A 16,438-nucleotide genomic window follows, 5' to 3' on the forward strand; every position below is an offset into this window, starting at 1 on the left:
AGTCACGAGTAGTGAGTGTATAATTGCACGTTAAACCGAGTCACGAATCCAAATCCCGTCTATAGTCACTCATACGTAACAATATTTTGATACTTGCAGTTACTGAAGCTTCGTATCTAGCTTGAAGTATCATCAGCTGTTTCAATTTTTCTCCGCAGAAGCAATATTTTCCCTGGGCAATTTCTATAGGATTACATAAAGCACACTTTCTTTTGCAATATCAACTGATTAGTACACCAAAGTCACATTTATTACTAAACTGCATAGTGAGCGGCTTCATAATCTGTACTCTTCTGTAAACATTTCTTTATTACTTGGCTCTACTTTCCTCCAAAACCATGACTTCCTTTCCAGCAAACATACACCCCTTTCCATCCAACCGGAATCCATCGTTAGGTTTCTAACCTACTGTATATTGTTTTAAGGGGTGAGGTTCTTCCTCTCACGTCCCAACCTTAACTTGGAGGTCCAGGGCCATCCTTTCAGCTGGCTCTTACCATTCGGGCCTTCGAGAATGTGTGGCACTACCACAAACTTACGCTCCCGCTAGCACAGGTCTCCAGGCGATCAATGCTTGCGAAATTTCCCGCCGCGTCAACATAGCAACGCATGGAGAGGTTGCTATAAATATTAGGGCAATGGGATCTAGGAACAGGGAATGTGTTTGACATGTAGCATTCACGGTTTCACGAGAAATACATAAAGTGATTCAGTCGGAAGATCTGAAGGCGATGGGTCGCTTGGAAGACAAAAGCATGGATGTAAGGTTGATAATATCAGTGTCACGTGATGGAGTGTGACTACAGACGGGCTTTTGATTGGTAGTCGGATTTATTGAACTCTTAAACAACTCGTGACTACAATTTATAGTTCACTATTACACACACTAGTGAATTCTTCGATGAACTTGCGTGGAAGCGGCTTCGAACGGCCGACGTTCCTCGTCCACTGCTTTTCCGAACTGTCACAGATTGTAACAGCAACAGCTCACAACGACTGAACCCCAGCAATCCTCTAATTCACTGACTGCTGAATTGCTGCTGGTCCTCACCAGCATAGCGATTCTTGGTTCCGAGTCTCACGGGCTAATGACCATATGTTAGTGTGTGAAGGCTCTGGAAGCCTTCAGAACTTCCCTGTCCACTCTGACTGACTCCTCACTAACTGGCCCAAATTATAACATCTTGGCATTGACCACACAGAAAACACCGCTCCTCTGTTGCAGTACAATTGTTGCCGTGGAAACATGCTTCTTTGCGTCACCATTAGTTTGCAACCCCTGTTGTATTGTTGCTTATTTCGCGGTCGTTGTCTAGCAACGGGTCTGCATGCCACAATAGGGATCATACAGACACGGAATGAGAAGGTGTAAGTGTTAGTCATCTGAAAGTGGTGAGGAAACAATCAGGTAGCGGATTCTTGTGACAGCTTCTGCTCCTAATCCAGTCTGGGATATTTCTTGTTAAATGAGCAACTGTCAGCTTCTCAGGAATGACTTTTGGTCCATTATCATCTTGATCGGTGGGTTTGAAGTTCTCACGGCGGTGACTATTAACAGCGCTACCTTTTACGATGTAGCACCATATATTCCGGTTGAAATTCGCCGACGTTTCGGAAGAACATAGTGTTATAATATTGAGAATTGAAGAGTAAGCCATAGTAACCAGCATGCATGCCCCTTGCTTATTACTTGTTTCGTTTTCTTCTCTGCCCTGAAAATTGAGGCAGTAAATTTTTCCTAATTATTCGTAACCACCCCATCGTCGTCGTCATCATTATCATCATCATCATCATGAAGAGTTTAAATTTTTGAAGTTCTAACGTTTCAGTCATTTACAGACCTTTTTTTCTCAGATTACAGCTATCTGCTTTATTTTATCCCTCACTGTATTTTTTGCGTGTCCCTCTTTCAGTAGCACATTCAGTTTTCCAAATTCAGCTCGAATTGTCGGAAAGAAAATGCATATATTTCGCCTGCTTCCTTGCTTGTAAAAATGTTACCCTCCAATCCCAACACAGCTGGAAACCCTGAAGGCGATTTGTGCTTATTGTTATTCATGAACGTTAAACTTCATTCTTCGTGCTTAGAGGCATTCCTCCTTACTAAGACAGAGATTGCATTATGTTTTCTCACTTTTCAGGGATCACAGACTTCTACTATCGTCGTCTCCAAAAATAAGTGAAACTAACCCGAAATAGATAACAGAGCAATTACCATATGTGTTTTGATGCTTCTGTGAAGAGACCCAAATTTGGCGCTAGATTTTTCACGAAGAAAGCCGCGTTTTGGGATGTGGCGCCGTGTAGATATTGTGTTAACCGACGTTTCGGAGAAACGCATCGCCTCCATCTTCTGTGTAGAAGAAAAAAGAAAGTCTGTCAGCACCTGCTCACGCTGGTTCCTCGCTCCCGGATTTTCTTCTTTTTTCTTTTTTCTTCTACCCTGAAGATGGAGACAATACGTTCCACCGAAACGTCGGTTAACACAATATACGTATCTACACGGCGCGACAACCAAGAAGACGCCGTGAAAATCTCAAATCATACATAGAATTTTCATGTTCACAGAATAAGGACCTATGTTGGATGAACTCTTCAATTCCCAATATGAATGAAAACAACCCAGCTTGAGGCCGTAGCGAAGTGCACATGCACGTTTATGTACGTACATACATACATACAGTAGTATTCCACGAACACGTTTTCCTCTTAAAGGATAGTGAAAATGTGTTGTCACATATGGGAGGTGGCTCTAGGTAAAAGGCGTTTAGATGTTTAGATTGGCGATTGGATTTATTGACCAATTTAACACACGACTCGTGGCTACACTTAATTACAGCGCCATCGCTGATCTCCACACTTTATAAATCACTACAGCACACGCTGTCTTTTCATTCTGCTGTGTCTTCACCAGTTGTTCCCTGGCAATGGCTTCTAACAGTGAATATTCTTCAGCTTCCGGGTTTACTTAGTTGCCCGTTGGCTCTAAACTGCACGAACTAAGTCTTCTCTTCATAGACTCCCTTAAAACTGACTTTCTTACAAATCTCTCTTGCTCCAGTTGTCCTCATAACATCTTGGCACGGACGGCGTAGAAAACACCGTTTATTGTTTACTCAAATCGTTTCCGTGGGAGCACGTTTGTTTGCGAAAGTGTTAACACAATAACGACTGCGTATACTTGCTCATTAAGAACCTGTTCCCTAGCAGCGGATGTTGTTTCACTGTTTCGAGGTCGCTGCTCAGTGACGGGTCTGCACGTTACAGTATAATCAGCGAAACTCTATAACTCCTTTCACTGTTACAAAAATTTCTCACGTTATGTAGATATGAAAACAAAAAAAAAATATTACCCCAAAATTTGTTTCGATTGTTATAAATGTCACATGTCCGGAGTTCCGTGACGAATAATAACGGGTTCTGGATTTATTGGACGCCTTCTATTACAGTCATTCTTAATTACAGACAATTATAAGAGCTCACAATCAATGGCTGCCTAAGATTCGTTCCATTCCTTACTGGACTATGAGTTTCTTATCTTCCACTGTGACTGGTCTGGTTCTCAGTTACGAGTCGGTCACTTCTTCAGCTTACTTTGTCCTCTGGTTAACGCTGCGCAGCTGAACACTGAACTCTCTTATGAATTTCGAATGATTGAACTCTCGAACGAAATCACTTGAGTCGGTGTCAGAGTTACTATACGCATGGCTGTTTGCCGCCAATCAGTTCGTCTTGGCAAGAAGCCCCTTTAGACTCACGACCAGAATTATTATTTTCCAACTGATCACTTGCGGTTGTAGTCCTTAATGTAACGTCCTCTTCTGAGGAGAGGCTGGATCTATAGTTTCCAATTGCTACTGGGCCTCGCCAGTGCAGTAATTCTCAGATCCGAGTCCCGCAGGACTCATGACCACATTTTACTGTCTCAGATTCAAGACTCTCCCAAACCTGTAGGACCACGTCCCCATATTTACATCCCCCAGGAACAGGGTGACCCGGTTATAACCCCAGGCACTGGGTTCCATTTCCGTCGCCTCCTGCGACTCGCAGGGCTACGGTGGAATAATTCGAGCCCTCCTGAACTGAACTCTTCTTTTGTAACTTTGTGGTGAACCGAATATAGATCACCATCTCGAAGACTTCTTCTGTTACTGCCTCTATCCATTGCCCTGGGATCATACTTACCGAAACGTTGTCTAGCAATGAATAATTCAGCGTCTTTTGTGACGGCTACGTGTTTTTACAAACCGTTGCCTAGCAACAGATTATTCGGACTTTCAGACACCATGTCACACTCGTCACGAATAAGTGTTTGAGCTATCCGTTGTCGAGCAGTGGACTTTTCCGGCATTCAGGCGTCATGTCACAATATCTACCCCTAACTAGTCTCATATTCGACGGAATATTAGAGTTCCTGTGCGCATGAAGAATGCTTCTCCATCCTGTCAATAACAAGGCTAAGTTTTTCTTAAAATAATTTGTATTTTCATCATCTACTCTCCTTTCTTTTTCTCCTGAGAACTACAGTAATTTTTACAGTGGTAGGAGTTAAGGCTTTTGCTAGAATATGTTTTAAAGCACATACACTGCATTTATGTAACACTTTTCTCTCTTGCTAACTGTAAATGTTCATGAAGTCTACCTACCCGAAGCGCATTAGCATATTTAAATTCGCCCGTAGGGTTTCATAGCCAGTATAGGATACACGTACGGAGCTATGAGTCTGCTGTGAGAAGCCACATGTCCGTCATAATTGTAGCACGGTATGCAGTGAAATTATCTGCGTATTTCTTCACGCAGATCCTCGTCTAATACTTACATTTCCTGTCTCTATTTCTAGTGTCGTTCATACCACATTCATAGAAACCTCAGATTAAACGGCAATATGAGATCAGTATTATACACTGGAGTGATAGGATGTCATAGAGATGTAACATGTTTTTAATACCAAGAGAACTTCATCCGTCATAGTGGTAATTTTCTGTATTGCTTCGTGTTCTATAGATCGGGGGATCAAGTTTTCAGGTTCCGTTACTCTGGTTGCACTTGTACACTTCTAATCACTTTAACCAAAAATTCTAAAATAGTAGCAAAAAAATATAACGTGATCTTCGATGCAAGTTTCTAAACTCGTTGTATTATTATAATTCAAATATTGTGCCATATAGACCCAGTGCTAGGAAACGCCCACAACACACACTGCCAACAATACTGGAGCCGTGTTTTCTGTGGTACTCGCACGGACCGTTGCTATGTAGAGCACGCTGAACACATTCTAGCTACATGGTGATGTCACACAACAGTGTAGAGGCTGTTTTTTCTGCTGCTGTTGTAGAGGACAACAGAAGAGGTGTTTTCTATGTGGTTCGCGCGAAGCCCATTGCTGGGCAGCGGGCTAATAGACGCGCATTCTCTCACGTGACATGTGTTTCCTGTCCTGCGTGGTCCGTTCCGCGACTATATAATTGAGCCAGTTAGAAAGAACAACAGAGGCAAGAGAATGGGATACAACGGCGTACAACGGAGTACAACAGAGAGCACGAGAATGAGAACTGAGTTCAGTTATCGGTAGGAGATAGCCACAGGAAGTTAGCAGTTGTAGAAGGATTAGAAGTCAGCGTGTGAAGACTTAGATTGTGATTGGAATATGTATTCACAGTGAGACTGTTTTAATTCCGTTACCAGGATACGACTAGTGAAGACTAGGAATCTTAGTTCGTGTGTACCGGCGAACTGTAAATTTGTGTAAACCAGCGATAGCGCTGTATTGCTTGTAAGTACGAGTTGATTATGAAGGTGTTTTTTTTATTGCTAGTGGCGTGGGACTAAGTCCCTTGTACTGCGGCCACTTCTGGCCTATTGTACCAGCCCCAGATGATAGGTGAGGGTGATTGTGGAGCAATTGGTGGAATGAAGATTGGCAAGGGAAACCGAAGTACTCGGAGAAAACCTGCCCCAGCGCCACTTTGTCCGCCACAAATCCCACTTGACCAGACCCGGGATCGAACCCGGGCCGCCGCGGTGGGAAGCCAGCGACTAACCGGAGCTATGGCGCTGCCCTTTATGAAGGTGTTAATAAATCAAATCATCCAATTCAAACCCCGTCTATAGTCACTAATACACGTGATAACATTAAATTTTCTTTAAACAAGAACGCTCTGGCTAAATATTTCTTATTAACCGGTCCGGCCATGTTTAACTGTGGGCAAGCAAAATCACGGAAAGATATTATTTGATTGGGATTACTGGGCCTTGAAATTTTGTCCATCATCCAGTACTTGAAGAACACAACTTTTCGGAAACTGGGTCTGTTTCCGTCCTCAGTTGAGGGGGTGGGACACACATACTCTGTTGGGTCCGTTAGAAAACCTAACCTAACTCACTGGATATATATATATATATATGGCTCCACAGCCCTTGTAGACCTTGGCCGCTTTTTCTGTTTCTTAATATACAGCCGGTAGGACTCCTTGGACGGGGATCAGTCCATCGCTAGGTCGCTATCTACACACAGAAGACCACAGACAGAATATACGCACACAGACATCCATTCCTGCATTGGGATTCGAACACACATTCCTAGTGTTCAAGAGGGCGAAGACCGCGCGTCCACTCTGATCGGCACTGGATCTATTTATTATTGGCTTCTGTGGTACTTTTTTCCACCACTAAATTTCTATTCAGGTGCTTCATTAACCTCTTAATGTTATTTCGTCGAAGTCTGGTAATTACAGAGTTTCAAGAATGCCGTCTTCTGGGATGTGGCGGCGTGTACATATTGTGTTAACCGACGTTTCGGAGGAACGTATCGCTTCCATCTACAGGGTCTGAAAACTTCCGCGAGCGAGGGACCATCGTGTGCAAGTGGCTGCAGCAACCTCAAATCTTACAATTATAGAGTTTATTTGAATAGCATAAAAATCTGCTATAGCACAATGTTAATTGCATACCTGAATAAGAGGGAATATAACCTACGACGTAAAGTAAGTAGATATATGACACTACAGTATCCGATTATTTGAAATTAAGAAGCACATCTTAAGAACTCGCGTGATGTTCAAGTGCGTACGTCTGTCGCACTGAAATACCCTGTGACATGCACTAAGTCCGACTCTTTCACTAAGGTGTCCAATTACGTGCAAGCGAGTACGTCGGCCGCACAAAGGTATGCCATCAGGTGAAAATAAATACGAATATCACATGACATTATACCATCATGCGATATTCCTATCGTACCAACACATTCAGTGACGTACACGTAATTAGGCTAGTTCACTAAGATATTCTGTGATACACATGAAAGTAGGACTGTTGCAGTAACATATTCAGTGACGTGCATATAATTAGGCCAGTTCACTAAGATATCCTGTGACGTGCATGAAAGTAGGGCTATCAATGACATGCGAAAAAGTAGGTCAGTTTACTGAGATATCTCATGACTTGCAATGAGATAGGCCTGTATAACTGAGATATCCTGTGACGTGCATGAAAGTAGGGTTATCAATGACATGCACATAAGTAGGTCAGTTCACTGAGATATCTCATGACTTGCAATAAGATAGGCCTGTATCTCTGAGATATCCTGCTACGTGCATGAAAGTAGGGCTATCAATGACACCCACTTAAATAGGTCAGTTCACTGAGATATCCCATGACTTGCAATGAGATAGGCCTGTATCACTGAGATATCCTGTGACGTGCATGAAAGTAGGGCTATCAATGACATGCACATAAGTAGGTCAGTTCACTGAGATATCTCATGACTTGCAATGAGATAGGCCTGTATCACTGAGATATCCTGTGACGTGCAAGTAGAAGTAGGCCTGTCTTGTTAATGTTCTTATGCACAGGGTCTTTACGCATCATAAGTATGTCTAATTTCTATAACTAAACTTGGAAGTTGAACTAAACAAATAGAAGGATCCATTTCATGGACCTAACCTCGATCTAAGTCAATTAATTAATAGAAATAAGCGGCAAGATTTAGTAAATAATAGCCAAGTTGCTGTAACTGAGGGTCACATATTGCATCCATTCAATTCATGTAATATACGCTGCAATCTTAAAATTATCTATTTAATACAACGTATATTTTGTAAATGTTTACATGTCACACAACATAACAGAAGTTCTTCCTTATAAACGTTTCTCTTCTGACAAATTCGAAGATTTCAGTCTGATTTGTATTTGTAATTGAGGTTTACACTGTGATATAGGAGGAACATTGTTTGAATAGATCGAAGTACAAACTTGATTTCATGAAACTCGATCAGAAATGATAATTGATGTCTTCTGGAATGTACAGCGTGTAGTCTGGTTGACGATTACCAATGTTTCAGAGCAATGTGCTGCCTCCACTTGCAGGGAGCAGGTACCCTCTACTCGTTTGTAATATTTTCCAATCTGTACGACGTTAATTCCTAGGACGACCGCATTTTCGGTATTTGCCACACTGAAATGGATGCTTACAGATGACACTTATGTTATTTAAGTAATGCGCTAAATTTACCCCAAAAAGTAAAGATGTAAAGGTGTCCCTATGCTTAATTAATTAACAGCAGGGAATAGTACCCCTCAGTTACTGATTGATGCGCACAAGTCTACTGCGCAAACCTAACCTACACTAAAGTAACCTAACCCAACCCAAACCAACGTAACCTAGCCTAGCCTACCCTACCCTACCCTACCCAACCCTACACTACCCTCACCTCGCCCCGTCTCGCCTCGCCACACATCAAGTCACCTCAAGTCACGCCAAGTCAGGCCAATTCACGCCAAATCACGTCAAGTCACATCACCTCACACACCTCACCCCACCTAACCTCACCTCACCTCACGTAACTTAAGAGCAGGGAATGGTACCCCTTAGTTACTGATTGATGCGCACAAGTCTACTGCGCAAACCTAACCTAACATAACATAACCTAACTTTACCAAACCTAACCTAACTTAAACTAACCTAACCTAACGTAGACTAGCCTAGCTTCGCCTCACACCAAGTCACGCCAAGTCACGCTAAGTCACGTAAAGTCACGCCAAGTTACGTCAAGACACGTTACGTCACGTCACCTCACCTAACTCAAGAGCAGAGAATGATACCCCTCAGTTATTTATTGATGCGCACAAGACTACTGCGCAAACCTAACCTACCCTAACCTAGCCTAGCCTATCCTCGCCTCGCATCGCCCCATCTCGCCTCGCCTCCCGTCAAATTACGTCCAGTCACGCCAAGTCACGTGAAGTCACGTCAGGGTCACGTCACCTCACATCACCTCACCTCACCTAACTTAACAGCAGGGAATGTTACCCCTCAGTTACTGATTGATGCGCACAAGTCTACTGCGCAAACCTAACCTAACCTAACGTAACCTAACTTTACCTAACCTAACCTAACTTAAACTAACCGAACCTAACGTAGCCTAGCCTAGCTTCGCCTCACACCAAGTCACGCCAAGTCACGCTAAGTCACGTAAAGTCACGCCAAGTTACGTCAAGACACGTTACGTCACGTCACCTCACCTAACTCAAGAGCAGAGAATGATACCCCTCAGTTATTTATTGATGCGCACAAGACTACTGCGCAAACCTAACCTACCCTAACCTAGCCTAGCCTATCCTCGCCTCGCATCGCCCCATCTCGCCTCGCCTCCCGTCAAATTACGTCCAGTCACGCCAAGTCACGTGAAGTCACGTCACCTCACATCACCTCACCCAACTTAACAGCAGGGAATGTTACCCCTCAGTTACTGATTGATGCGCACAAGTCTACTGCGCAAACCTAGCGTAACCTAACGTAACTCAACCTATCCTAACCTAACTTGACCTAGCCTAACCTAACCTGACCTAGCCTAGTCTAGCCTCGCCTCGCCTCGTCTCCCCCCACCTCACGCCAAGTCACGCTGAGTCACGTAAAGTCACGTCAAGTTACGCCAAGTTACGTCAAGTCACGTCACGTCAATTCACCTCACCTCACCTCACCTCACCTCAACTAACCTCAACTAACCTCACCTAACCTCACCTCACCTCACCTCACCTCACTTAAGAGCACGGAATGGTACCCCTCAGTTACTGATTGATGCGCACAAGACTACTGCGCAAACCTAACCTACCGTAACCTAACCTAATCTAACCTAACCCAACCTAACCTAAACCTAACCTAGCATAGCCTAGCCTAGATTAGCCTCGCCTCGCCCCGTCTCGCTCGCCTTGCCTCGCCTCGCCCCGTCACGCCTCGCCCCGTCTCGCCTCGCCCCGTCTCGTCTCGCTTCGCCTCGCCTCGCTTCGCCTCGCCTCGCCTCGCCTCGCCTCGCCACGTCAAGCCTCACCTCGCCCCGTCACGCCTTGCCGCGCCTCACGTCAAATTACGTCAAGTCACGATAAATTCACGCGAAGTCACGTCAAGTCACGTCACGCCAAGTCACGTCACCTCGCTTCACCTCACCTAACTTAAAAGCAGGGAATGGTACCCCTCAGTTACTGATTGATCGTACAAGTGTAATACGCAAACCTAACCTAACATAACCTAACCCTACCTAACCTAACCTACCCTAACTTAAACTACACAAGCCTAGCCTCGCCTCGCCCCGTTTCGCCTCACCACACGTCAATTTACGTCAAGTCACGCCAAGTCACGTCAAGTCAGGTGAAGTCACGTCACCTCACCTCAACTCACCTCACCTCACTTAAATTAACAGCAGGGAATGGTACCCCTCAGTTACTGATTGATGCGCACAAGTCTATTGCGCGAACCTAACCTACCCTAACCCAACCCAACGTAACGTAACGTAACCTAACCTAACCTAACCTAACCTAACCTANACCTAACCCAACCCAACGTAACGTAACTTAACCTAACCTAACCTAACCTAACCTAACCTAACCTAACCTACCCTAACCCAACCCAACCCAACGTAACGTAACGTAACGTAACTTAACCTAACCTAACCTAACCTAACCTAGCCTCGCCTCGTCTCCCTCCGCCTCACGGCAATTCACGCCAAGTCAACATAAGTCACGCCAAGTTACGTCAAGTCACGTCACGTCAATTCACGTCACCTCACCGCACCTCACCTTACTTAAGAGCACGGAATGGTACCCCTCAGTTACTGGTTGATGCGCACAAGAATACTGCGCAAACCTAACCTGCCGTAACCTAACCTAACCTAACCTGACCTAACCTAGCCTAGCCTAGATTAGCCTCGCCTCGCCTCGCACCGTCTGCCTCGGCTCACGTCAAATTACGTTAATTCACGTCAAGTCACGCCAATTCACGCGAAGTGACGTCCAGTGACGACCAGTCACGCAAAGTCACGCATAGTCACGCCAAGTCACGTCATGTCACCTCACCTCAACTCACCTCACCACACCTAACTTAACAGCAGGGAATGGTACCCCTCAGTTACTGATTGATGCGGACAAGTCTACTGCCCAAACCTAACCTAACATAACCTAACCTAGCCTAGCCTAGCTTAGCCTAGCCTCGCCTCGCCTCTCGTCAAGTCACGCCAAGTCACGCCAAGTTACACCAAGTCACGTCACGTCAGGTCACGTCAAGGCACGCCAAGTCACCCAAAGTCACGTCAAATAAGGCCAAGTCACGTCACTTCACCTCACGTCACCTTACCTAACCTAACCTCACCTCATTGTTTACCTCCCATACTACATTACGTACAATTCTCTGCATGATGAGGCTCCAACTATTCCATTAATTATTGAGCCTCCTTTACAATTTTATAATGAAACGTCGTAATTTACTATTTGACGACGGATGTGTATGTGAGGTGGAACCAACGACAAATTCGATATTAAAAAACATCAGTCAGGTTTTAATTTTGTTTTATATAAGAATTTTATTGGTTTTAATAACCTATATATTATATTCTTATTATAATTTTCTTCAATGATTTACGATATTATATCGGACTTTACGTGCTGCAGTTCAGTGGTGTATGTTTGTTGAAGTGTATTCACCTGAGGATGGCCACTAGTGGCCGAAACATGTAGTGAACTGTATCTGGGCGTTGTCCCTGAAATTCTTTGTTGTGTTGTGGCGGCCTAATAAATAAGTTGTATGTATTGTAACACAACAGGATGCACGAAATGAAAATTAACCTAGCCTCGCCTCGCCTCGCCTCGCCTCGCCTCGCCTCGCCTCGCCTCGCCTCGCCTCACGTCAAGTCACGCCAAGTCACGCCAAGTCACGTTAAGTCACGTCAAATCACGCCAAGTTACGTCACGTCACCTCACCTCACCTCACCTCACCTAACTTTAGCATCATTCCATGAAGACATATGGAGGTGTGAAGATAAGCTTCACCAGTTCCTGAACTCCGAACTAGGTGGAGGTGAATGATCAGCCTCACGTCCCTGCTGCTGTATGGCCTGGATAGAACATTACCTAGGCCTTTTAGTATTCACAGTTATTTTTCACAATAAAAAGTCCCTGCTGCTATACTCCCGGGGAAACATCCCCCGTAGCTATTCCATAGGAGCCTGAGTGGGCTTCGAAGCCGGTCTGGACGCTATGAAGAAGAGTTTCCCTCGCCAGTAATCGAACCACAACCGTCCAGCACGTAGAGCATCAAGAGCATCACTATACTGACTGAGCTATCCCAGCGTTAAATTTACCCTCTTGGTATAAATTACGAATAAAGGAACATGCCACACAGAGTTCCATAGAAACTATTTCCAAACTAGAAACATTAAGAAGAATATTAGAGTCATAATTAATGATATAAATTATGTTCTACAGATCGGGCTCTTTTTATGTGACGTTAATGTATGTAGCTTTAATACACGAACATCCCAATGCTATTCTTACCTAGAATTAAAGTCAAATACATCTGTGGAAAGAATACTTCTGACATACGTGGACATGGATGGAAATTGTGACAAGGAAAACGTAAAAAGCAAATTTGTTTTCTACATTTAATGAGAAATGATTTAGATGATTTGCCATTAATTAACTTCCTGAAATGTGATGAGTATGACATGTACACCTGACTGAGTAGAACTGCCAATAGAAGGATCTGATTAGTCCCCACCAAATTATGAAACGTAATTGCGTTACATTCAGTTCAGTTCCCCCTTCCCATCCGCAACCACTGGTTAATTTCATTTCGTATCAACTTCTCGTCATTGAGCTGTGAAAGTTTTGCATACTTCATCTTAATTATGGGCAATGAAGCTATTTTCGAGAAAATATTCTTCTTAAATGTGATGCCACATAGTCTGTTAATATTATCGACGTTTCTTGGGAATTTAATGTCTCTGTCTTCAGGATAGGAAAGTTAATTTTGATCCCAAATATCGGTGAAGTTCTACCAGACTATATGACGTCACATCACGGAAATCGCCGGCATGAGAATCTCAAACCTCAATCCTGCTCCCACCCACCCACTCGCCTGTTTTATCCCGAGGACTTCATGTGTCTCGTTGTCCGTTCGGTTTATTTTGGTATCCAAACTTCAGGATTTCTATATATAAATTCAGTAATAATTCATAATTTCGCAAATATCTCACTCACACTCCGTTGTGTATAACTGAGTTTTGTATCGCCTGAGGATGGCTGTAGGAGGCGAAACATATACCGACAGTGTATTCTAGACTAATAAAATTCAGTTATACACAACGGAGTGTGAGCAAGTTATTTGCGAATTGTTGTGGTTGACATGCATTATTACGAAATATATATATGTAGTGTAAACACAAAACATGATGCATTCCTTAAAGGTTGAGGAATTCTGTCCAAATGTGTCTACGGTGCAGAACAGTATCAGGATTTTCTAAGTTGAGAGGTCAGTAGTTCAGAAGGAAAGAGACCACTGGGAAGACCAAGGCGTCAGTGGGTGGACAGTATTAAAATGGATCAGAGAGAGAGGATGGAATGGTATGGATTGGATTGATCTGGCTCAGGATATGGACCATTAGAGGGCTCTTGTGAACACGGTAATGAACTTTCGGGTTCCATAAAATGCTGGATAATTCTTGAGCAGCTGCAAAACTGGCGGCTCCTCCAGAAGGGCTCAGCTCCACCAGTAAGTAAGAGGTCAGTAGTATTGTGTAAGTTACTGAAACGGAGTATTTTCGAAGCATAGAAGCCTTATGCCGATCCCACTGGCCGCGCGGTCTGAGACATGAACCGTCTTCGCCCGCTCAAACACTGGGAATCGTGAGTTCGAATCCCACTCGACGCATAGATATCTGTGTAAATTTATTCTGTGTTTGTATTGTTCTGTGTGTAGGTAGCGGCCTTGCGAGGGGCTGATCCCCCGTCCAGGTAGTCCTGCCGACTGTGTATCTATAAGAAACTGAAAAAGCGGCGAAGGTCCACAAGGGCTGTAGACCATAGATAAGCAGGTGGGCAGGTGGGTAGAAACCGTATGCTGATGTTGAGTTGTGCGCCGTTTCAATTCGTGACATTGATTCATTATCGCCGTACAGTAAATTACAATGCAAGTTATATACGTATATAGGGTTAAACTTACCATTGTTCCACATATGTTTCGACATTCAAAAGTTGTTGCTCACAAGTACATACAAAAGAAAACGGCTCCGGTTAGTTTTCGTGATTGTACATAATTTTAAATTTATTTTTCGTAATAACCAAATAAAATCGTCCATGTGCTTAATTAATTAAAATCTAAGCCGTGAAAACTTACTGGCGAGTAGAGTATAGCTTGACTACTGGTCATTTTCACGTCCCGGCTACTATGCTCCCAGGGAACAAGCCCCCGATATCCATTATATGGGAGGCTGGGTGGGCCCCAGAGCCAGTCTGGACGCAATGGAGAAAGGAATAATTTCTCGCCCCCTGCTGGTAATCGAACCCCAGTATTTCAATGCTTAGCCCGTCGCTATACCAACTGAGCTGTCAAGGCTCCAGCTCTTTGTAATGTTGCCTTATATGTTGGACTGTTTTCAGTATTTAAATCTTTCAAATTATATACAGTCTTGAAGAATGAATAGTTGTTCTCTTCTTAGCAAGCCTGCACTTCTGAGGGTGACACTGTAAGCGCCAAAATATGCCCGGGACAATGATCAGTTTAATTTAATTTGAAGTATTTGTGTTTTTAATTTGTCGCAAATAGAAGCCACTTCATGAAAAGTTTTCTTCTGTAGTGTGACACTGTGAAGTCCAGAACCAGCTCTCTGGAGTTTCGAAGCAAACAGCCGCGGCCTTCTTCATGTTCGAAAGTATGCTAAGCAACCAGCGAGCGAGAAGAAAGCAGAAATATAGTTCGATTGATGTTTGCTTATCATGAGCTCGACCTTGAAGCTGGAGGCAGTACAGTCCTTCGAAACGTCGATGAACGTCTACCGGACTACCGAGTGTCAAGTGTTTTCATAGTCATCGCCCTTAAAAATTCAATTCCAACTTAGAATTTTATGTGCTGACAGTGTGTTATTCCCCCCCCCCCCCCTCTCTCACCNTCCCTACTTTCGAAATTTCGCCGCAGTGTAGATGTTTCAAGTTCGTTCTTAATTTCTTCCGTCAGTCTATTTCTTATACGCTTTGGTCTATATTCCTTACTATAGCTTGTAAGCTTTCCACTCAGCGTTCGCTGAGCTGGTAGTATCTCGTAGTTCCGGCAGGCGAGGTAGTCCCCGCGTGGGAATAGTCGAAAGGAAGAGTAAAGAAAGTTGAGCAGACAACGTAGCTTAAACAGTCTTGGGAGGGGAAGAGAGCGAGGAAGCCCAGGAGGAGCACCAACACAGCCCAGAGGCTAAGCTCTGTTGTTCGTCAACTGTAGTCACGTGTCATTTGGACGGGTAAATGCATTGGGAACTAGACCTTCTGCATGTAGTATGGATACGCGAAATAAAAGAAAGTTACAAGGAAATGTAGGATTTCTGTCATACGTCACAATGGTGCTGTGCATAGACACGGAGGAGAAAGTATTCGAATGATTTCCCTTAAGTAAATACATTTAAGAGAGAACATATTTCACTTACGTGAAAAATATCCAGTAGAAGTCGAATATAAGAAGTCGAAAACATATACAAGTCACTTAATTCACTTTAGTAACATAATTTTTCTCAAGGAGCCGGGATAGAGTAGTCGGTAGAGCGACTGGTTACGGGCTGGACGACAGAGGGGTCGGAGTTCGAGTCTTGGTACGATCAAGAATTTTCTCTTCTCCACGTCGTTCACACCGGTTTTGGGGTCCATCCAGCCTTCTACCTGATGAGTACCGGGTGCTCTTTCCCCGGAGGTAAAGCGGCCAGGGCGTCAAGCTGACCACCTCCAAACAATGTCGTCGTGAAGAAAATATGAATGTACGCATATATACGCCGTCATGGCGTAGTGCTTACTTCGTTAAGCACAAGGAAATTTTTACCTTTTTTGCAAGAAGTTAATAGATTGCTTCATATTTATTGATGAGAAATGATAAGAGTATGATACCAAATGTAACTGATATCGAATCTTTAACAATTAT

Source organism: Cryptotermes secundus, unplaced genomic scaffold, assembly GCF_002891405.2.
Source record: "Cryptotermes secundus unplaced genomic scaffold, Csec_1.0 scaffold736, whole genome shotgun sequence".
NCBI classification, from domain to species: Eukaryota; Metazoa; Arthropoda; class Insecta; order Blattodea; family Kalotermitidae; genus Cryptotermes; species Cryptotermes secundus.